At 40.3% G+C, this 24,932-nt stretch overlaps 1 protein-coding gene and 1 long non-coding RNA gene across 5 annotated transcripts in view; one reads left to right on the top strand and one right to left on the bottom strand.

Moving 5' to 3' along the window:
• Positions 1-24,932, top strand: part of LOC130540248 (leucine-rich repeat and fibronectin type-III domain-containing protein 2) — an 87,730-nt gene that overhangs the window by 46,801 nt on the left and 15,997 nt on the right. For 2 of the 4 annotated variants that reach the window (XM_057059259.1, XM_057059257.1), the window contains one exon: positions 6,644-6,708. The exons of the other annotated variants lie outside the window; for them this stretch is intronic. The gene's annotated coding sequence lies outside the window, so the exon portion shown is untranslated. The remainder of the gene's footprint in view (positions 1-6,643; positions 6,709-24,932) is intronic. 4 annotated transcript variants of the gene reach the window in all.
• Positions 4,348-4,700, bottom strand: LOC130540249 (uncharacterized). The gene is made up of 2 exons (XR_008954341.1): positions 4,568-4,700; positions 4,348-4,475 (listed from the first exon to the last, which is right to left on the bottom strand). It is a non-coding gene; the product is annotated as an uncharacterized LOC130540249 (long non-coding RNA).

Here is a 24,932-nt window from a genome sequence, read left to right as displayed (position 1 = left end):
ACAGGATGTATATTTGCAGATGTAAATTTTGTGGAGTAAATGCTTTCAATGTAATAAAATATTTTTATTTTTTTTAAAGCATGGTTAAATGTCAGCATAAAACGCAAATTGTGAAAAAAACATTTGAAAATGTAAATGAGAGTCAACATTAATGGCTTTCGATGTATTTTCTCCCTAAGAATGAACAAATATCTGCAAATTCTATCATCTAGCCTTGAATTCCTTCCTGGTACTGCAGATTTGTTTTAGCATTAACTGCTAGTCCAGTCACAAATTTATCCAAGGCAGCAGAGAAAAATTATTAACATTTTTAAACAGGCCTCCTCGGTGGCATTTTAAGGTGTTTGGTAGTAAAATTTGCGGCATCTGTTGGACATAAATTGCCAGTGGAAAGAGTACTCACAGTGGCTATGGGGTATGTTATGGGTGGGTGGGAGGCTTGCAGTTTGAAAACTACTGTCTTAGTCTATTAGTACACAGTCTGTCTGCCTCATTTAAGAGCCGAGGGTAGCCTGTCCTCTACCTGACAAACTCCTGCTCCCTCAGCCATCTAGGGCTTGCTGCTGCAGCCTCACCACTTCTCATACAGCCTCACTCCAGAGCCTTATCATGGTTCACTTGTCCTGCTCATTAAGGGGGTCCAAAGGCTCTTGTTACTGTACATCAATTCCCTCATGCCTTGTACTGCACTCAAGACTTTCATATTTGGCTGCATGTGCAGATGTCATGAATTTGCCATGCACAATATAGCACGTGTTTCAGGATTTTGATGAAGAAAAACCACAAGGAAATGCAATTGGTCTCACTTTGTCTCAGTGATGGGAAAATACGAGGAACCCTTTTTCTTTGGCCTTTTCACACCTCTTGCCTTTATGTATTCATTATTCCACCAGCACCATACCAGAAGCTCACAAGGAGAGTAGAGTAAAGAACTAAGCAAATAACCAATAATCCCTGTATAATGTGCACCTTCATGGAGATCCAGTCAAACGCCAGCTTTTGATGCATTTTTAAAACAACTATTCAGAAAAGGTCAAGCAAATCCTGCTGAGTCAATGGACTTTTAGGAATCTGCCAATGGATTACACAGATCTATACTCAGAAATCCTCAATGCATACAGCAACTAATACTAAGAGGATAAACAGTACATAAACCTTGCTTTGGAGGTGCCAGAATCTGCAGAAAAGCCTGCTGTCAGAACAAGTCCCAGTGATGGAGCTCAGCCATCCATGGCCCCATGCAGTGATAAACAGCATTAAGGTGGGTTGGAGGGATCTACATCATCAATTTCGAGACTGAATCACAAGTGTAGTAGCTCTGGATTTGTGCCAAAAATATTCTCTGATAAATAAACGGTTCTATTTTTACATGAATTCTAGTAAGTGGGAGAGGAGAGGATGTAATACTACAGTTAAAATTCGTCCAAAATGGATCCCACGCTGCCAAAAATTACAATTGCTTCATAACCAGACATTTGCACTGCACATAGCCTACAATGTCTTAATGGAATTTTATGGTATACATTCTAAAGGGATGTGTCTCTATAAAGCATGTAAAGATAGTAGATTTAAAATGTCTTTGTGCTGTCTATAATCATTCTTCTATACACTGTATTGCAAATGCTTAAAAATGCTGCTTGTTCTGGTTGCAAGATTTTTAGAGACCATCACATCTTGGAGTCATACAACTGGTTGGATATTCGTTCCCATTATAAAGGAAGTGAATCAGATATAATGTTTGGCTGTATCATTGTCATCAACTGAGAAAATTGGCGATGGGACATGCTATTAGCAAGTCTGCTTTTGAGCTCCTTGTGAATATGAGCTGGATTAAATGGCACTGTTGGAATTATTGGAGAGTTGAACCAAATCATTTGTAAGGGGTTCTGTCGAGACAATTTCCTGCGTTATCCATTCCAGCTGTCATCAAGATGGATACTTGACACTTACATTAAAGATATGTGCCAAAGTCAACTTGTTGGCAGAGCCACAACCAGGAGAGAAAGTGAATTGAATAGGGTGATTTTTTTTTTATTTGTAGTGCTTTATCAAAACATTGCTTGGACCTACATAGCTATCATTTGTTTCAGCCAAAAGTTTGTAAGTATTCTTCTCCAGTCAAAGAAATCAAGGCAATTACATTGTTTTCTAATTAAAAAATAAGCTATAGAATGTAATGCATAATTCTGTCCATGTGTCCATTTTCTCTGAATCGCCACTTAATCCTAAACAGGGCCACAAGGAGTGCTCCTGTCCCAGCAGTCTCCCGGTGAGGGACAGGAATACAGCCGGGACACATCCTCACTGCAGCACAGGCCATGCACATTTAGTCGTTCCCAGAGGCAATAAAGGGGGGCGATTAACAATGAATGTACAAGTTTTTCAACAGTGGGAAGGTGCCTGGGGAAAACATGTAAACAGCACATCACGAGAGTTGGAATCATACCCTCAACCTTCTTGCTCTGAGGCAACTGAGCCTTCCGTGTAGTGAAGATGTTCCACCTCAAATGTTCTGCCTCCCAGTGCTGTAACACAACAGCAGGAGGCTCTATGTATGATTCCGCGACCATTTCTGTGGGCAACAGTAGCCAGGATAGTAACTCTATATTTTGTGGTCAATAGCAAAGGTAGAGGGAAACGGCATTGTCTAAAGCCAGAGTCATCTGATAACTGGATTCTGATGCTGAAATTGAATTTCTACATTTTGTAGAAGTTGGGTAGTTGAGCACAGGGCTATAACCACGGCAACAAGGGTGTCAGGCCTGCAAAGTGAATCACATACCTGACAATGCAATACATCTGACATCAGTCTTCCCAGGACTTGGCAAAATTTAGCTCAGCACAAACTAGTCAAAGCAACTAGGGCACAAGAGGAGCAACATGATATATAACGTTGTGGGCGTGAGGGCTAAAAAATGGGTTCAAGCACTTATGAGGTGATGTGGACAGCACAAGTTCTCTTAATTATGGATCTTTTTTTTTGTTTGCTTTTCAACCACATATCACATGTGAGGCATTGTTACTACTGCAAATATAAAAATAACATATCCAACTAAGCACCTCAAGGACACAATAGGAGATACAATTTGTGGTGATAAAACTGCAGGAGAAACCTCAACACACATCACTGAAGCTGCCCTGTGATTTTCATGCTATCTATAGCATGCTGGCTGAACTTAAGTGGCCACAGATAGTGAGCAGAAACCACCTGGGCTGGGTAATGACAGTGTGTGTGAATTTGATAAAGCCTTTTCTCGCGGGCACTAAAGCTGCTCTTGCGGAAAATGTGATTACATTTCACCACAGGAGGTGTGATGTAGGATGAAGTGACAGGGGGAGGGACCCTGGCTTGTCTTTGAGGCCGCGGTTTGTTTGTTGTCTCACTCCTGGGAAAAGTGTTGAAAGGCATGTCCAGGAAGAGCTGTGGAGGAGGTATTTCTCTCTGCTTCTGAGGGCCAGTGCGATACGCTACTGATGGTGCTTAGCGTGGATGACAACATGTGCTCGAGCCTCTAACAGTGAACTGAAACGCAAAGTGAAAAACAAAGTGAGGGATTCAGTTTTTATGTAGCTGTGTGACTGCAGCAAGTAAGGTTAGCAAAACATCATTCATGTATTGCCTCAAGTATTTTGACCGTAAAAGTTTAGAATTGATTTGGATTCTTGCAAGGCTTTCTTTTAGTAGAAACACAAAAAGAGAGAGAGAGACAGAATTATCCTGTTTGAAATTAATTGCACTTACCCCTGGAATGAGAATAAATAATGCATTTGTTTGCTCTAGACTAGAGCTTAATACTTTGAGTGTAGGACCCACTGGAACCTGCACGATTATCAAATGGCTTCACATGTCACAATATAAGGGAATCATCATCATCTATCTTTTTAACCATGTGATGTTTATGGCTCCCTGTTGCATCAGTAAGGGAAATTAAAACACCTTCATCATGATGTCCTGCGAGAGGCCATGTTTATGAGCAAAGATAAGGAACAAGACACATGAAAAAGTAAAAGGTCTTTCATTTCAGTGTGTTTGTCTTCTGAAATAAATCATCTCTTTATTTGGTTCCAATTGTGCAGATACTTTTTTTTATTGTTCAGGCTGTGTCCCACTCTTTACAAGATCCTTTTACAAACTGAAGTAGCAGTACTTTAAGTGTCAAGTAACAAAGCACAACCCACCAGGGAATCCACCAGCCGGTCCATTTTATTGTTTAATATCTGATTTGTAATCTACATACATAGGCTGGCAGAAATCTAAATATTTAAGTGAATGAAGTGCAAACAGATGAGAAGGGGAGAGTCCTGTTATGAGCTGCAGATACAAACAGAGACAGACACACACCACTGTTTGTAGTTGGAACAGAAAACTTTACTGATGTAGTTTTAGAACAAAACCAAGAGAAACTGGACACAGACAAAACACAATCATAGCTGGAGCAGGCTGGGCGGCACGAACAGGCGTCCAAAAAGACGATCTGCAGGAACAACAGACAATGAGATCAGATCTCAAAACAGAAAGCAAAAAAAACACACATGTAAGCCAGATCATTCAGGAGCCAGTCTGTACCAGGTGTTGAACAACAAACTGGCACCAACTGAAAAGTGGACCAGGCTTTTAAAGCAGGAGGCAGGTGTGGTTGATCATCAGGAGATGAGTTGCAGGTGTGTAAATGCATGATGGGAACCAGGAAGCAGCCCCGCCCAGCCTGGAAATAAAGGCTGTTTCTGAAACCACACACTTGTTCCCTATTCACATGGGGGGGACATGGATTGAGTGAACTACGTAGTGCACTCAATTTAAAGTTAGTATTCGGACAACGGCGTCATTTACGTAAAGTGACGTCATGGTGTCGCATAATAATTACGAACCGGTCGCCGGGAAAAGTGGCCAGGTCCATTTAATTATTTTAACCCATCAGAAATACATTCAGCGGTCATTTTATGAAAATGCAATATTTTACCCGATAATTAACTTTATATAATAAAATGAAATATTAATGTCAATAATAATACAATAATAATTACTTATTATCTAAAATAAATAGTGTCCCTTGACATTTTCAAGCCAAGACGTGATGGCACATTCTCAAGTCATATTCCGCTGTAGTGAAAACATTTAATAAAACAATTTTTCATCAAAAAATGGATTCAGGGCTTCTTTTCATCTTTGTAAATATTATTTTACTGAGATTCTGTCGCCTGGTGAGGAACAGATGATTCCGAAGAACAATTTTAAGTGAGGGGCGGGGGGATCAGTGATGATTGTTTGTTTTTCTTTTTACACTTTTATGTTGTAATATTTTAAGATGATCATATGGACCCCTACTGAAAAAAAAATTACTTCCAAAAATTTCATATGTCAAACCGCACAGTAGAAATTACGATAAAAAAAATGTATCCAATCAGCGTGATACCGTCACGTGATACCGTAAAGGCTGATGGGATACGTTTTCCGAGTTAGGGTGCTCGCTTGTACACTACTTTTCGCAGTGCATTGTGGGATACATTGAGTGCACTACATAGGGTAGCGATACTCACTAACATTTCGGACACTATTTCAAAATGGCGTCCACACTATTGAGTGCACTATGTAGGGTATAGGAAACAGGTAAACAGACAACAGAAGGGGAGGGGGAGAGGGAAGCACTCAGGATGACTCCTAGCATTTTCACCTCACCACATGCATCACAACAATCATTTGCAAGTTATCAGCCCCATTAATGAAACAGATTTTTTTTTCTCACCTGGAACACATGCAGAAACACTTTCTGGCACGTGTAAATGGGTGTTTATGCTTTCAGAGTTTGCAAAGCAAAATAAACGGTGCATTCGGGCAGCGGCAAGTGGTCACAAAAAGAAGAGAAATGAAATGAAAACACATGGGCCTTCAGTCACTGCTGAGATTATAATGTCTCTGGGGATCTCAGAGTAACCTGCTGTGGTCTATTTCCATAAACCAATCTAATCTCCCTTACCTCCTACATGGTGGTTATTGGAGGGCTTTTTGTTGAGCAGCTGATAATTACGTAAAAATCGTAATATCATTGCCTAAACAGTGAAGGCTTTCATGCCTCACTGGCCCAACTGGCTCACAGCCGTACATTGTTTAGACATCAGATGGCCTGTGTGAGACCATGACATTGTATTTGCATGTATAAGGCATCTGCCTATTCTCTCGTCTTTCCATCCTTTACCCCCCTCTCCTCCCTCTCTACCCAGCCGGCCATCAGCAGGAGGTTCCCCCTACATGAGCCTGGTCCTGCTCAAGGTTTCTTCCTGTTAAAGGGGAGTTTTTCCTTGCCACTGTTGCTTGTTGGGGCTTAGGCCCTGGGATTCTGGAAAGGGTCTAGAAACAATTTTGATTGTAACAGAAGCTGTAGAACCTAAGATGAATTGACTTGACACAGCAAGAAGGTTAATGTGTTATTGGTCTACATGCACACTGCCATTCTGTTATTTCACACAGTTTAGCATATGTAACAGATCCATCTATAATGCTCATACATTTTCTTTGAGTTTCTTACATCTTGACTCCAACACGATGATTGGAACATGCCCACTTTCCTTGAGGTATAACATACCCTGTTTTTTTACCAATCTTCTCTTCGTCTTTTTCTATAAGTGCTTTTCTCTTTGTTCTCAGAGAGTGAATGTGTGGCCTGGAGGAGTTTTTCGAGGGACCATATGGCACAATACAACATATTATAGGTAAGATTGCTCTTTCTTTAATGTTCTCACTCGATTTCATATTGAAGTAGGTTGAGGTGAGCACGTGTCCACAGTGCATACCCTCGAGCTCTATGAGGTTATTCAGAGTACTTTCCTTCTTTTCATGGGTTTGTCTTTCACACAATCTGTCTTTGAAGTCTTATCTTGAAGTTTGAAATTAACTTCATAATTTAATATTACTCTCTTTTTCCACTACATAATGATGTAATCAAACAGGCTTCCCATTCAAAAAAAAAAATACAGGATAACTTGTTTAATTTCTTCTTCTCTGCATTTGTCTGTGCTTTCTAGTTCCACTGAGCCTAGGTCCCTATGTCTGTCCCTCTGAGAATAATAAACACGTCCATGTCCCTGTTAACAGGACAAGGTTAAGCAGTGGTGTGACAATGTTACATCATTCACACTTGTGAAACAAGGACATGACCAACAGTTTGAATCCCATCCACAGTGGCTCCTCATGTCTCTTGCAATATACAGTATATGTCCATATATTCTCTCTAATACTGTGCATTCCTCTCTCAGCTGGAGCACACTAAGCAAATTCATCTAGGGGTCAAACTTAATCCATAAATCTTATACTGGAAGGACAATGCTATAGTGCTAATGGACGACAAAGGCCAGGAAGCAAAAGCAAGTTGTCAACTAGTACCGAACAACTGAAATTTGGCTTCTTTTTTTTTTTTTATCTTTTTACAGTTGTCAATAGAGTGTGCCCTTATCAGATGAAGTGTTGATATTTGTTAGCCAATCATATTGAATGGGACTTGATTTAACATTTGTGCTTGGAATGAGGTCATTCCTTTTAAAATTGTTACTCAAAAAAGAAAGGCTGTGATGTCATCCACTCACCGCCAAAGATAATGAAATGGGATGGCTTAATGTCTACTTAGGAAGATCTCATAATGGAATGAATAAAATGATACACCAAAAAAGGAATTCCTGATTGAAAGGAGAGATTAAAAAACAAGACATGTTTTGGCAATTTTTAAAATTGATGCTCAATGGCTGAATTAGTCTGATCCTCTTAATACAGGTAAATTTTAGAGAGTGGAGAGTTTTTAAATGTAAACTGTGCATTGGGGAAAAGTAACGGCTGTTATTGCACTTGGTCGAGTGATAATGAAGCTCATGTGATACTGAGTTTAAGATCAAATTGTTTTTTTTGTTTGTTCAATCAATCAATCAATATTTATTTATATAGCGTCTGTTACAATCAAAATTGTTTCTAGGTGCTTTCCAGAATCCCAGGGCCTGACCCCCAACAAGCAATAGTGGCAAGGAAAAACTCCCCTTTAACAGGAAGAAACCTTGAGCAGGACCAGGCTCATGTACGGGGACCCTCCTGCTGGCCGGCTGGGTAGAAAGGAGGAGAGGAGAGGAGAGGAGAGGAGAGGAGAGGAGAGGAGAGGAGAGGAGATGTAGCGGGGAGAATAGGTAGGAGAGGAGAGGTAGAGGAGAGAATAGGCATAGATCATAGAGAATACATACAGAAATACATTACCAACCAGGCTTTGTCAGTTAGCAGTGAAATTGATACAAAAGAGTAAAAACAGAAGAGTTTACATCAAATTAAAACATACTTCTAAATAATACATGTAGGATAATAACTTTGATCAATTGTGGAAACTGAAAGAAATGTTCATAGTTTAGTTTAGCAATCTGTTATGTGTAAAATCCTCGACTGACGTGATAAAAATAAAATATATTTTTTTTAAAAACACTGGAAGAGATTTGTAGCGATCCTAACATTTCACTGAGCTATTTATGCCCCCCCCATTGATCTCATAGAAGTAGCAAATGCCCTTCCGACCTTGAAAAAATGGAGAACGCGAGATCGAACCCAAATGATGTAATCTCTTACATCACATGTAAGCGACAGTAAGGTGGCTCCCCATGCCGAGACTCACTAAAGAAGGGGTTTTTCAGGAGGAATAACACTGGAAATCCATCATGTGCTGTTTTAATTAGTTCCCCTCTTCATCTCATGATTCCGCAAGCTCGATGTCTTAATGAAAATCTGGCACTAACGTTGTAGGAATTAACTTTTAAATTACTGGGCATGCTCCATGTCACAGGAACAATCACTATGTGTGATAACATCTACGCCAGAAGTTTGACTGCATTCCTGTATCGTCGGTAAATGTTGTCCACATTTTACAGATCAAATTAGTTTGTTTTTCTTTAAATAATCTAAGTAAAATAAATATGTAGAAAGGCTATTTTTATCTTGATATCCTTTATCCCATTTTCTTATTGTTTTGAGACCAGTTTTCAGTAGGTGTACTAAAGGTTGTGCATGTGTGAGGTGCATGTGAGGTGATGACATCATTGCGGGTTAATTTGGGATTTGTAATCAGTTCAAACTCAGGTGATCACAGTTCATCTTGTTGTGACACAGCAGCTCTTAGGACACAGTAAAAGGGTTTAAGTCACGCTACAGTTGTAGCTGGACTAAGCTGTTTAATTGGACTATTGTCTTTGCCCCTCTATACATGCATAGGAGACATGCACAAAAGTGTACCGTAATTTCTGGACTACAGAGCGCACCTGATTAAAAGCCGCATGTATCCCACGTAGTAATAAAAATTAGATCGAAAACATTCAGTACCGGTATATGTTTTTATTACCGTAAGGGACGAGTCACTGACGAGTGACAGACAGGTAAGAAACAACAGCCACTCCTTTCACTTGTATGTTTATACAGAGACCTTAAATCCAATTTTCATCACATCAGGATTTTTTATCTTTTCTTTTAATTTAATCCGCTTAGCAACATAAACAAATATATTCTACCGGTAAATGCTTTTTTTTCAAACGGTGTCTGTAATGCAGCTACCTTGAAATACACCTTTGTATCAGCTACACACAAATTACGTTGTTTATGCTTTTTTACTCAAGCAATGAACAATCTAAAACTCCCCGATGGCCCACCTATTTTCATGGCTTTGGCGATTGCTTTTGCCTTCTGTCTGATTTGTACAGCGGAAACACCGTGGCTGCCTGTTCTCTGTGTGTTGACCCAGTCTTCCAGAAAGTTTTCATGCTCGGGCCACCTGTGATGTTTACGTCTAAAAGCTTTTGTCGTCTTTTTGCTTTGGATCAGTTCTTCAGGCAGGCGTCTCCACCTTCTTGCCATTGATTACCGTAATGTATGCCAAGATTATGTGCGCCAGCTCGATTTCCTTCTTCAACCGCCAGAATGATCGCTTTTAACTTAAAAGTTGCATCGTATCCTTTTCTTCTAGTAGTTTCCATGTTGATGAGGGTTAGTAAAAATGACTGATTCACAATAGTTGTAATAGTGCGCCACGAAAAAAACCATAAATAAGCCGCACCGTAGAATAAGCCACAGTGTGAAAAAGTGTTGAAAAAAAGTAGCGGCTTATAGTCTGGAAATTACGGTAATAAATTGGCATTCATTCATTAAACATTCATTCTAAACCCTTTTCTGTTGCACAGCTAATAATAACGTGAAACACCTCTACGGTACCTATAGCTATTGCTAACTTAAACCTTCCACAGCCAACACCCTTTGTGTCTTATATTGGAATTTACATTTGTGTCTTAGTTTCTGTGTTTGAACCCAGTTAGCCTCTCTCCTCTGGCTTGCTGTAAAAAAATAATAAATTAGATTTTAATATAAAATTGCTGTAGCGCCTTTAAAATGAACACTCGCTCCATGTTTGTTTCCGAGTTGTCACACGTTTCAGACACAGGCAGGTGTGGTAATGTGAGAGGGTAGCTGCTGTTGGTTGAGGGCTGATCAGGAAATGACTTAGGGAAATCTAATTTATTTTTCATACGCCGCTGAGATGAAATGTCATATATCATGCTACGCCGCAATTTGCCCATCACAGCTTCACAAAAGATGAAAGAGTAGTGATCAAAGATACAAAGATACATGGGGGGGGGGATCAGCAGCTGGAATTTCTATGGAATACACTTCCAGCAAGGACAATATAAATTCAGATGAAATAGTTATCCTGCACTGTCACTGTCAATTTTCAGCATGGGGAAAACTCACTTCAAATATCTAACACAACCGGCTCCCAAATCGGGTGTAGCACTCTCATGTACACTGGCTGACAGCCACGCAGCTACCTGATAAAGAGACAGATGAGCCTGGACTGGTGCTAAAATCTGCATTGGATTGAGGTTGCTCGATGGCAGTTTAAATGATTTTATTCTCTTAATGATTTAGAATTGCCAGCACAGCAATGAAGCTCTGAAGTGTTGTGGCGTAGAGCTCCATTTACAGAGTTTGACAGGCGACTGGCCTATACATATGAGAATAGACCATAGGTATGCCCATTTCTGCATCTGTCTTCACAGAGGAGTGTGTGCTGGCCCAGAACTGCTGGTTTTGTCAATTATATTATTAAACCTTCCCGTTTAAACATGCAACATTAAGAAATCACTCTATGTGATCAGTGAGCTGCTAAATGAGAGAATATGGGAAGATTTGGACAGGGTGTTTGTTCTGGATCTGAAATGAGTAAATTACATATCAATATCAACTGGGATTAGAGTTAGAGGTCAGAAGATTGAGTCAGCCAAATGGTTCAGCTAAAGGACTAATATGACTCCTCTGGCTGGAGAAAAATCTGTTATTTTTCCATGACTTTTTTCACATTAATTATCCGTATTTAAACTTGAACTGGCCACTAGGCAAATGTAAAACACTGCTCTGAACATGGGAATGCACAAAATTTACAGCCATTATGAAGAATAGTGGAAAATAGTGTCATACGGCAGACAAATGCTTAAAATGCAGTCAGCCTATACTCACAAGGGTAAAGTTATTTTGGAAATATGGATTCTTATCTCTGTTGGTTTGCCTCTTCTATAGCAATACATGCTCACATCAGATTTTATGATCTTGAACATCAAATACTGTATGTCTGATTTAATAGAGCAGTCAGACCATAAATTATCTGCACCTGCAGTTTAATGTACAGTCTGAAAATGTCTAGGTTTAAGTCACCTTTGGTTTATTAACAGTTGTTGAGAACAATGTCGAAAAAATCAGACCAGTTAATCGAACTGCTCAAAAATTCAAACTCATAATAGAAACATAAACAATCTTACACAAACACAAATAAATAGCTGCTCAACCCAACATTTCTTTACATTCCTGGACCTTCGAATACTTTATTACACACATTTATTTGCAAAGTTACATCAATGTAGCAGCATAGAAGCAGGTTTGGCATCAGCTCTCATGTCTTCATGTCTTGCCTGATAATAGTCTGACTAGACAGGTTACAGGGAATGAATATCAGACCACCCACAGATATTGAAGTAACACAGCCCAGTGGAGGATTCTGAAGAAGTGGCAGGATTTAGCTCCTGAGAACAGAGCAGCACAGTAGCCAGGGCAGCAGAAGGCAGAGCAGCACAAGCGACATTAGTACATGGAGCACAATAGCAGCATGGAGGGATCGCGATGACCAGGTTAAAGTGGGGGGTTGAATACCTGCCCTAGTCAGGAGAGGGTCAGCTGACCCACGGGCTCGGTATTGTCTATGATCGATCATTGAAATGGTCAAACCTGTCATTTATGTTCCTTACCAAGTAAACACATCCAACTAGCTCTTAGATAAAGTGTGTTGTTCCTCCTTTGGCCACAGGCGGATGTGCTTTTCTTTCCTTTTTAATGCACTAAAAGCAGTAAATGTGTTCTTGGGTTGGTTGTGAATGTTAATAGACAGAAACATCAGAATTGTTATGCCTCCCTGGTGCTTCATGCCGGAATTGTTCCACCATATGAGCTCCTCTTTCTTTTTTGCCCATTTCAAGCTTTAATAAAACCATAAATGGATCCCATCCATTCTCATTACTGCCATTTTAAGTGTTTACTACTGGCTCAAACAGAGGAAAGCAGGCAGTATATTTATTAAAATACAAAAGCGGAGGGAGAACATTCTCTTTTAATTGCTGCTTTGTATATTTCTACATTTACACAGCCTGTCAAGGATTGAAGCAACAGTGTGCCTGTTTGCAACCTCCACCTCAAGAAATATAGGCTGACTTTCTCTTTTCCACACAGCAATAAAGCACTATTGTTATGATGTGTCTCTATAAACTGCAGAAGTAGCACCTAATATATCCTTACTATTCAACTTAATATAAGTAGCACAGCAGCACTGAGGGCCTTAATGGCCCCGGAGTCATTATCTGGATCTGGGAAAAAATTTGTTTGTGAGTGGGAAAGCCACATTTGTATAAACAGTAGATATACAAACAATGGATTAAACATTAAGGATAATTTATTAAGGAAAACGAGTCCAAATGTGGAGTTTGTGTTGTAAAAATGCCATTTCAGTTCCCAGCGATCTATCCGTATATCTATCCATCCTATCCCAGTTACCCCTTTGATGCGAGTCATCACACATTCACACCTACGGTCATTTCACAATAGCAACTCACAGGACCGGTGCAGACATGGCAAAAGTTGCCAGAAAATAAGATTAAAACCTAATTACAGGTATTTAGTCAGGTTTAACCCAAAGATGAAATGCTCCTTCCTGTGTCAGAGGTGGGGTGTAATGCAACAATAAGCTGGTAATGAGTATGTAAGTCTACTGTAAGAGGATTTAATTATGTGAAAAAATAAATGGAGCCTTTAGCGGGAAGAAAAGATTAATATACCAGTCAGACATAAAGACAAGAAAACCGATTTATGGATTTAAAAAGGTGAATGTCTGTGTTCAGATAAAGATACTGAGTGTTCTACAGAGAGCTGCACACTGTGCTCAGGGCTTCCTCTACAGACTGAAAGAAAGGGCACAGATAGTGGCTATATGAAAATATTGCAATGGACGTATGCCTCGACCTTTCAGCACACACGGTCTCCTCTTTTATTGACCTCCCAGAGTTCTGTTTTTATTTTATCCAGTTGGCTGGACTTTCACTTTTTTTTCAGGGTTAGATAAATAGATGAACAAATGAATCAGGGACGTCTGTTTGAAAACATGGCTTGAGACCCTTAGCCCAGAATAAGTCCTCTGCTTGTCTGGTTCAGTCCATCATCGCAGCCAGTCTGCGTCAGGGAGCCATGGTGATGTCCTTGTGAGTCTGGTGCTAGAGTTTCTCTTGGGAATAACAGCAGCTCTGTCCACACCCTGGTCAGCTTCACCCAGGAGGAGCGTGTGCGGTCGGGTCAGACACCTCAGAGTATCTCTAAAGCTCTCAGAGCTCGAGAGCATTCTTTCAGTTTTCAAGTCCTTAAAAAATCACTATGTGTTTGTGAAATGATATGTGTAAATAAATATAATTGCTTAATCCTTTTACTTGTCTGTGTTAAATGTATTTGGAGCAGGTGATTCAAACTCTACAGCAAGTTGAAACTTGAATGTTGCGAGAGAGATCTTCACACAACAAAGACCAAGCAATTGCTGCTTTTATTACAGGCCTAAAAGCCTTTTCGACATCACTGGCTTGATAGAAAATGAATGGATCTGTACCCACTTCTGTTCTGATATCACACTCCTGCTCTAATGTGCCTTAAATGAAATGGTTTAGCACACTTCCTTGTATTTCTAAGTATAATGAAATGTATACCTGACATTATCTGTAATATTAATACTTTTACATATTCAGATCAATTATTTCAAAAACTTTTTTATAGCATCAACAACAATTAGATGCCTCAAGAAGCCCAGACCTTGACTCCTCAGAGCATGCCCCATGGTGAGGAAACACTGCCTTTTAACATTAAAAAAGCTTGAGCAGATCCCAGCTCTTACAAGGGAAACACATTGTTATTAATCAATCAAAGATCACAGTGATAAACAAGGATCATTTTTACCGAGCACCATTTAACCCAACTAAATTATACATACAGCAGTGTGTTCCATAGCAAATCATAGCCTTTTAACAATAAGAATTCTTTATGGATCTGAGAAATAAGTTACTGCTTTGGTGCTTGGTTCTTGTCCTGAGCTCCTATTGCAGCAGGTGTTCTTAAAGTTCTTGACCGTGTGCATTTCTTATTAACTAGTTGTTGGTGAGCATTTATTGGGTCAATCAAATGTGGGGCCTGTCATTACAGACATCATTTTGATTACGATGAGATTTTTCTGCCATTGCCTTAAAACAGTGGTTATCAAACTTCAGTGAATGCTGTTTCCATTGTCAATTTACATCCAATAGGTGCCTACAGTTATTCACTGCTAGCATGGACAGGTGTGTCTCAGGATTATCACTTTAATGCATAAAAATACACAACCCAAAAAAAGCTCCAGAGCAGGAGATAAGAGATTTGAGTTATAGATATACTATTAGTAATGACAGCAAGCAGTGTTGTTGTTATTGCATAATATTGAGATGTATATACAGTGGTGGAGTGACCAAGGGAATTATTTTTGTTGTTGATATTTGAAAGCATTTTTCTAAAATCATCCAATATTTAGTAAACCTTTGCATGTTTGCAAGCGAAGCACATGTACAGGATTGTTGTTATTTGAGATGGGAGAGCTGAAAATAAGTTTATTTCCAGGGGAGGTGCTAGAAATAACAGCACCGTTTTTGTCACATTTAGGTTCAAACCATGTTCGAGTTTTTTGGAAATTACTTTTTGAGATATTTTCAACCAAAGTTGCCATCAGAAATATATTCAATGGTTAAGTGGAAATGTCATATCTACATCTTAGATCTAAATCTGACAACACACATTATGTCCAAAAATCAGGAGACAACGTCACAATATTTCTGTCTGGTTTCATCAATCAAGCGCTGTTATTGTCAGTGCACGGCTAGATACGGGCAGAGCCAAGGTGAAGCAATTTCTCATGCACATTTTAAGGTTAGAACATCTCCTTGGAAATCTGTCCCTAATCAAACGTCTGACTGAATTAGGGAGAGAAAAATAAATAGGGCCCTCACAACTAACATGTGGAAATATGTGAGTCTGCTATTTAAAAAGGAAATAAATGACCACTCTGGCAACCAGGGTTGGATCTCCTCAAATCAGCTGGCTGAAAAATCATGATGAAACTACATGAAAGGTAGAGACATAATAGTGTAGGTTTGTTTATGGGTGTAAGTGTGTTTAATTGTGCACAACAGGGAAAATGCGCTTGGGTTGCTGGAGGGACCCATCAGATTTTCTTAATGGATCATTGACGTTCTCCACCAATGCAAATATAAATCAACTCAAGCGAACAACAGACAAATAAGGAATGTATATTTGGAACATGGCTCCATGAGACGGTTCACTGGCGGAGAGGTCACAAACGTCCGTCCTCTCACACATCTCGGTAGCTAAGCAGTTTCATTGTGAAGCGTCGCAAACTAGGCCACATGTGACACTCCGCACAATGCAAAACTCCCGAGACAGGCCGGCACTGATCTACGCTAAATCTGCGTGAATTTCTATCCTCTCCCAGTGCAGTGTGACAAACCTACTGAAGCTGAACTGATGCTGTTAAAAGCTGCACCATCCGCCGCGTGCTTTTGTCTGATGTGCTTTCTGGCTGCAGCCGTGGAAGGAGTGCTGCGAGTGAATCAGAGAGCCGCGGCTGCGCTGGTCTGTTGTTACTATGTTGGAATTTGAAACTGAATCTGGTTTAATTCAGCCTTTTTTTTTAACTCTTCCTCACTTCCTGCGAGGATTATCTGAGTCACCTTTCCGAATAACATCAAGGGTTTGAGAAGAAGCTTTGAGGATGGGAATCTTTCAGCGATTGCCTAGCGTTGCGTCACAATATCAGAATTATTCTCATTCCTTGCAAATAGTTTGGCGGAATTTCCACACTGCAACGTGTTCTATTGTCATGGACAGTGTAACAATTGCAAACACCAACATTAATTTGGAACGTGGCATTGTGTGGTGGAGTGTTTTTGGTCCAGTGGGATTCCCATCCTACTAATGTTTTTGAGATCATAATTGGTGAGTGTGTGAGTGCAGCCTTTATGTGTGTCAGCACACTTGTTTTTCATCCTTGGGGAATGCAATGGTTTTGTCTCTACATACATGCAAAGCCCAAGGAGTATTGCTTTCTGATTGTAGCACAGCCCGACACACAACTGCAATTTTCACTTTTAGCACTGCCCTTCTCTGCTCCTGTGTTTCTCAAATATCAAGGCAGGACGGCACCAAGACTGACAGTTTAAAAGCCAACCGTCCCCCTTCCGTGTCCTTTACTACTGCATCTTTTAGACCTTCTGTCATGATGAAGATGCCAAGTGCCAACACGCTGACAGCAGCTTGGAAGGAAAAATGCACTGTATACCGAAAAGAACACAACATGTACTTGAGCTACACAACACTGTAAAACTGTTTTCAGATCACTTCTGACTTCCAAAAATAAATAGAAATATCATTGTAAAGCTATACAAAAGAAAAATATGCAAAAAATTTAATTGGGTAAGAAAATAAAATAGGTTTATTGTAAACACTGTAAATTGGGTGTCCTTTGGATATTGGGTTGGTCCAGTCTCTCCTTTGCTTTATTAAACTATCTTGGATAAAATACAGTCAGACACCCACAAGAACACCTTCTAACCCTAAAAACAATGACATGTGTGGGGGTAAGAAGGTTGCTAGGTTATGTTTAATACTGCAGTAAGGTGACATTCGCTGTTACTCCCCCCCCTGGATATACAGTCTGAGTTCTTATCCCTTGCTGTGAGGAACACATATTCTCTTGCTCTCTACTTATATCTCGCTGCTATTTTAAAGAACTGATTCAACCCAGACAAATAAGGTGCTTATTCACCCAGCTGCGTCTGTAATTGCACCGTCGTCAGGCAGTGCGTTATTTCTTTTTTATAACTTACAGTACATTTGTGAAGAACATGAAGAGCATTCTCAAAGCTGATGTATTTTAGAGTTAGTGAGTGGGATCGAGCTCTGAGAACCAGAAGCAGGGAAATGCATTTGTCAATGTTGAGAAGAGCCAATTAGCATCCAACGTCCAAGGTCATCCTAGGGCATTCCTTGTTTCTCAGTTGAAGCATCCCTGTATGAGTAGTAATTAATGATCCGCTGTTGTGGTGAAGCAAGGGGAAATGGAAACGTTGGCGCTGTCTCCACACAGATCCCAAGCAGGAGGTCTGTCGGCGGTGGCTGTTGAGGTCTCCGTGTGCTCACTGAGCAGTAAATGATCAGCTGCTGTTGCGGCAGAAGCCTGCGGCTGCATGGGGGATCTTTTTTGTCTCTAGGCGTGCTGCATCTGCTCTAGAACAGGGATCCACCTAGTTCACATCAAAGGCCGGATCCAGCATCTCCAAATTGACTTCAATCATCCTTCAGTTTGGATTTTTCCTTTATCAGAACTCAAACTAATTAAAATCAAGGCCCGTTATCAAGCTATGGAAGAAAACCCCATATTGAGAAGGAAACAAAAGCTAATCCTATTATTGTAACCAGGATATTAGCTGACATAATCCCATGCAGATTTTTGTGATTTGACTCAGAATCTGCTCTCGCAGCTGATCTTCAAACACAAAGATAAAGCACTCTACATTCTGGGCGAGTGGTGCCCCGAACATGCGGCTCACAGCCCTTTGATTGGTTTTGTAGCTGTTTTCTCTTTCCATTTCCTGTGCTGTCTTGCAAATATATATTTCCTCAGTCTTTTTTTGTCCTGTCAGCTATTGAGATGGACCCAACTTCAGGGCGGTTTGTCACCTACAATATGATGTGCACGCTCCTGTCAGTGTCCTGCAACACTGTTGTTGGTGATTCTTCCAGCTCCCACTGAGCCTATGGACAGGTCTGGGTGCAATTATTCACAAAACATTCATTTCTTGGTGCATTTTACAGTGGCAGATGTGTCTGATTTAGCACCACATATCACACATGGTTTTCTTTACTGACTTGGCAGCTCCGAGCTTCTATTACAGCCATTGAAGCCCAGTTGTAACAGGGTATTCCAATTCTGTATTTCTACAATGAAACTTTACCAGGTAGGGTACATATTTATTTATTATTTACATATTTTCCCCCTCTTTGTCCTGTTCAGCAGGGAGGCCAGCAGCATTGACGTCTGCATGCCATTCTTGTGACAGACAGTTTTGCTCTGCCTGCATTAATTCATTTCTTTTATACATGGGTACATTTATTTGATGAAAGAACGTTGGATCTGACTGCTGGGGAACCCACAAACTAACAAATTCAAACCATAGAAACACTGAAACCAACAGCTACAATCAATAAAATGCCCTCTAGCCCCCCAGGGAACCTTTCATAGATATACTGCAGACAATGTTTGTCTCCACGATCTGTAGCTATAGATACGGTGTGTCTTAATATTCCGTTATGTACGGTGGTTTAAGCCTTCCTGCATCTTTAAGACTTCCTGTAGTGATTAGTAAGACCGGGACTCTGAAGCTCCAACCATGCCCACTGACCCCCACCAGATGGAAGGTGTCATTGGTGTGTTTTACATTTAAAACCAGCCTCTTATTTTAGCCACAGTGCACCACCAACAGCTCTAATCTAGTCCTTTCAGGTTCACTCGATTCAACTTTGTTACCGACAGACATCTACTGTCACAAAGGCTCAGTTTTACCTCAGTTCTTTATTTTTGTTACCTTTAAGGTTAGAAGAGTTCTTGCACTGTATTTTGTTCATAGCAAAGAGGCACTTTGAAGCAAACCTGTATCCCAAAGCCACTCAGAATTTGACACAATGATAAAATGTTTGACTGGTGTTTCATCCACCAAATGATGGTTTCCTTTTAAAGTTGTAGTTATTGCACACTATTATTGACCCTGTGTTCGTCATTTGGGTAGAATAAAGGGAGTCTCAGTGTTGACTGGGTTTGTTGTGATGAGCACAGACTCCCGGTCGCTGGAGTTCATTGATTAAACTCCAACTGACGAAGAGTGTGTGTGCTGTCAGCCTGTGCCTGGTAGGCTAAAGGCTCTGGAAATCTGTTTATTGACTGTGGCCGGCTGTTTCCTGACATGATGGTCCCTCGGAAGGACCTCGGATGTCTATGTGCTGCGTCTCAAATATTGTATAATATATTTAGAAAAGGTCGAATATGGGAAAAAACATGTTATAAACTCAGCTTCTGGCTTTCTAACGCGTTGTTATGAATATGTTTAGAACCCCCGTGCCCTCGTGAGTAATTGATAGCATTAAAAAATTATTTATTTTTTTAGAAGTGTAACATGAGGTGGTTGATGATCACTGTTTATTAAATGAGACAACAAGGTGAGGATGGATAGCTTTTCTTCCCAGCAGATCAGTCGATGCAACCACAACACTTCCTGTCACATGACCAAAACTGACCAGTTACCTGACCGGATTTAAACAGATAAACCCAAGAGTTAGAAGAGGCAGATCCAACAACCTGACTAATCGGTTTGTAAGTGCACAATAACACCTAAATATGGAAATATGGAAATAATAATTCCGCAACAGTAGAGTAAATCTGAACCTTACACTTGTTTTGCAAGTGAATGCTTTTATTTCTAACCTTTTATATATGTTAACCTGCACCAGGGTGCCTTCATCTCCACACATCCTGCCACAAACTTCTCTTAGTTTGCTTTTGTTCATCTTTCCATTGACTTGGAAATGTGGTCCCTTCATGACTTAAAAGAAAAGCTGAACACGCCTTCACCTTCAGAGAGACACAAAACATCTGTTGTGTCTGATGCTTCCTGCCTATCGATCCTGTCCTGCCACTACTCAGCCCCTGCTGGTTAGTTGTGCTGAGTAGCAAGGTCACACTGAGAAAAAGCTTGTCTGAATTATGTCTTATCGGATCTGCATTAGTCGAGCAAAACATTCCATGTTTATGAATGGATATACCACCATATGATACTGGACACGCTGCTCCTGCCTGAGTTCTACTTTTCAGTTTAAAGGTCCAGTTTTTAAACAAACAGCATCATTTTAGTCAATAATAGCACCCTTTTTCCCCCTCACAATATTTTAGATTCATCACTGGGATGATGTCGTATAAAACAATATACCATTAACCTCCCACATTAAGCTCTTTGTTTCACACTGCTGGCTGTATTTATATCACCTATTTGCATGCCCATTTCTGTTAAACTCAAATTCTAGATTCAAAACCATCAGCTAGCTCCCTGTGGTAGTTGTTGTGGATGGCTGCAGCTAGTAATCAGCTTTTACTGGCAGCCCGCAGAACAAGTCGGAGCAGAGAGCAGCTGTCAGCCGTCATGTGTACGCTGGTGAATCCGTCAAGTGTGCACGCATCTTAATGTCGCCACAAATTGTCTTTAAGCAGAGCACCAGAGAAAGTGGAAGAAAATTGAATTTTGAGTCTGTCAAGCAGCACACTCTCAGCAGCCTGTCAAAATCTTACCACAGATGGCCTGATCAGTCAGCACTGCCTGGCTTTTCTGCATTGCAAATGCAAAGCACTTCCACCTACGTTAAACGTCTGCCTGCAGGCTTCTGCATGCATTTTGTGCGCGGCAGCTGTTGTTGCGGCCGTGGCGTGTCCGCACGTTTCACTATAACGTGAAAGGGGCGGATGCGGCTTGATGTTGACGTCAGCGGCGTCTTTGCCCTTTCACAAAGTTGCCAAAGAAGCATCCAGATTTTCTCATGTCTCAGTATCAGATGCAATAACTTCCTGTCTGATCTCTTTTGGAACTGCTTGTACTGCGTTTAGCCTGTCAAGATTTGCGGGGTGAAGGAAAAGAGGCCGTTCTACAGCTGGGTTCTCCCGGCCCCCTCTTCTGCAATCAACCCTCCCCCGCACTGTGATCCACTTTTCCTCCTGTGTTCCCTCACTATGTCTCTTTTTTCCTCCTTCTTCCCACCAATGCATCTCCATCCCAATGTGATGGCTTTATGTTGCGATGCACCTTCGGGCTGTGTGTGGGATAGTGTTGTGGGCTGGCATCTGGCAGCGTCTGATAAGAGAGCGAATGAGCTGTGCTATTCCTTCTGAGCTGATTTTTTTTTTTTTTTTTTGCCGGGCAACCACTGGCAAGTTGTTTTATTTTATTTTTTCTTGAAGGACCTTCCAAAAGTAGCCCCATAGAATAGATTTACAGCCTGAAAGAATCTTTTCACTGTCAGCTACATTTAAGGAAATGGCATTTTGGACTTCTAGTAAGTGCCCCGTTGCATAAAGTCTCTTTTATTCTTTATCAACATTCACATAACGTATGTATCCCATTCACCCAGTCACACTTTCTGTGTCGATGGGAAAGTTTAGCGTAAAACTTTCAGCCATCTGTCACCTCCCATTAAGTGCTAAAATATCAAAATTCCTTTTTATAATGTGATAGCTTCATGATTTTGATACAAAAATACATAGCAATATGACCATGAAGAGAATATAAATGAAAATATGTGTCCTGTTGAGAGTTTTTATTTTTCTAAACCCATTCACTTTTATGTTTTAATGTTTTTAAATGTTTTTAATTGGTGAAATACAATAAAATGTATTGATCAGAATCGGCTGTATGAAGCAGCAGGTTTTTATTTTGAACCATCTCCACTATAACTACAGGACCTGATGGCGAAATGAGGGTTTTTTATTTTAAATTACAGATAATTAGATGAATCCGCTATATCAAAATAGGATTTTGTATGAACAGAGACCTTTTTGATGGAGGTACACTGCTGATTGTCAGTGAGATCCACACATTTGATCATACCTGAGTGGTGCTGATGGGTGATATTATTGTACCTCAGCCGTGCAAGATGTAATCTGAAATTATTTTTTTAAGAGTCTAGGACTCCATTTCAGAAACCCAGTCACACATGCTGTTCACCTTGCGGTTGCAGGTGCATCTGAATCCTGAACTCCAGATTGATATTTTGGATAGAGCGAGTTCCTGATCTCTGTGGATGACTACAATCAACGTCTGTGTCAACACCTCACAGCTACACTAATGTTCGATAGCATGCCCCTGATTAATGAAAACAGCTGCTTTGTTTCCCCTTAGATTGATCTCTGGCTCTGGGTTTCACTTAAGCAGATTAGCAGAAATTAAAGCAAAAAAAGCAGACTATTTTCAATCCACCATTAATTGCAAACGTGTCTTCCGGGAATGAGTCAGGCACACTGAATAGTGCTTTGCGACCAGCCTCATGTGGACATGCGGATGAATCACAGGCCGCAGGTTGACCTGCAAGGAGGAGCTCTAGATTTTATAGTAGCAAAATGTCGGCATTATGTCATATATACCCAAATTTTTGTCTCTGTTTCTAATATAACTCTGTGTTCTGAAGGAATGTATTATATAGGATTCTAACTACAAAACAGATACAGATGTCTGGTGAAAGGCAACATGCCTGAACAAAACTCAATTCACACTTTGAGGATTTCACTGGTTCTGGAATGAAATTGGGATAATCAACATCTTCTAACCCCCATTCCTCACAATACAGGAAAAGTTTAATAAGTAAAAATGCTAAATTGTTGTGCCATCAGTTCTCAGACCAGGCAAAAAAAATCAGCCATAACCACCACTGCTACTAGCTAACAGCGTCGCCCAGACTGAGGGCAGTAAAGCTGAAAAACAGATGGAGGATTAAATTAAATAAAGTAAAACTGCAGATATGACTGAGGTACCTACAAAAATTATTTTAGAAATGAATTCAGACACTCCAGTGAGTTTACATTTTTATTCATTTTATTTCTTCCTCCAACTTCCTGCCTCCTGTTTGAGTTTAGAGTTGTGCACTATACACACACACATATATATATATACAGTATATATATAGTCTGTTTCTCATTGATTTACAGCTGCTTTTGTCCATCAGCAGATTGATTCTTGCCTTGGAGCTTTTATAGTGAGCTGTGAGTTGTGAACTGCTTTCCTGTTTGACTTGATTCGTCCAATCAAATTTCCCTTCCAATTCTTAAATGCTGAAGGTAAAGCTTGGCATTAATTATGAACACTTACACTCCCTCTGTTATCTGAAAGATTTAGACTTAAGCCAAAAGGTTCAACATGATGTGAAGCCCATTAAATATGAAATACTGACAAAGGGGGTTTGTCAGACATGGATTCCTGATCTTCCTGATCTACTAGTCCTGGTTCTGTTTTACCTCTGGAAGGCTCTTTTTGTTACTATCAGCACTTGATCAGCGCTCCTGCCAACAAATCTGGGTGTAACACTGGACATTGATCTTAAACTGGATCCTCAGATTGACTCAGTGGTTTAATGCAGCTTCTTCCACCTGAGACAACTGGCCAAGGTTCAGTCATTAGTGTCTCAGCATCACTTTGAGGTTTGAATTCATGCTTTCATTACATCTCGCCTTGATTACTGCAGTGCGCTCCACGTTGGGCTGAGCCAGACTATGCCCTCCCTTTTAAACCAGCATAGTTCTCTGGGTTTTATCCAGTACAGATAAAAACCGCTGCGATAAAAGCTACCTTCACCATGCTGCTTCACACAGTATTCCAATGAAGCTCTACAAATTCCTCATTTGCATTATATGCAACATGTTTCTACTCTCGACCAAAGTGGTTAATTCGAATGGGTGTGTGGACTCATGTTGTGTGGGAATGGCACAGATTGCCGCCTAAACATGAAAACAGCTGTTTTGGCTGCATCTGTGTTTACCTCTGTGGGTTGCGAAGGCAGGAACTTCACAAACACAGCAGTATATCATGAGTGCGTTTTCATTCTCAGGCAAAGTATGTCTCTTTTTCTGTCAACGTCTCTATACATTTCCAAGAATTTCTGACTATTTTGGAAAAAAAAAATCCCGCATACGTGTGAACACAGCGAGAAATTCAGTAAAAAGATGTCAAAATTACCGATGAGCGCAGCTGATTTTTAACACACGTCTTATTAATTAAGCTCCAGCAGGGTATCTAGTCAAATATTCCCGCAATGCATGACTAACTCCAGATGGTTTCATTAGCTGACATCCCCGTTGATATAAAAACGCCGCTTTTGTAAATGCCCGATTCACCATCTCCACCGTCCACATCTTCACTGAACTTCAAACTCTGCTGGAATGTCTCAATTTATCTCCAATGAAACATTTGATTATGAATTTCAATGAAGCTGTGAGAGCAGACAGTTGGTGCAGGTTGTAATATCACCACGATGCAGCAATTAACCCTGGATGTATTGTTTCCTAATTTTGCTTCATAAATCATTCGCTTTTTTGCATACACTTTTTCATTCATCAACCCAGTTTAAATGGATGACAAGCACTGGAGCCTACATATATGATCACAACAAGCTAAATATTGTGATTCTTTCAACCTAAAAACACATAAAAAGTGGGGGGAGC

The sequence above is a fragment of the Takifugu flavidus genome, chromosome 16 (assembly GCF_003711565.1).
Source record: "Takifugu flavidus isolate HTHZ2018 chromosome 16, ASM371156v2, whole genome shotgun sequence".
Classification (NCBI taxonomy): domain Eukaryota; kingdom Metazoa; phylum Chordata; class Actinopteri; order Tetraodontiformes; family Tetraodontidae; genus Takifugu; species Takifugu flavidus.
Note: the sequence above shows the minus strand (reverse complement) of the source record. Positions and strands in the feature narration are given on the sequence as shown.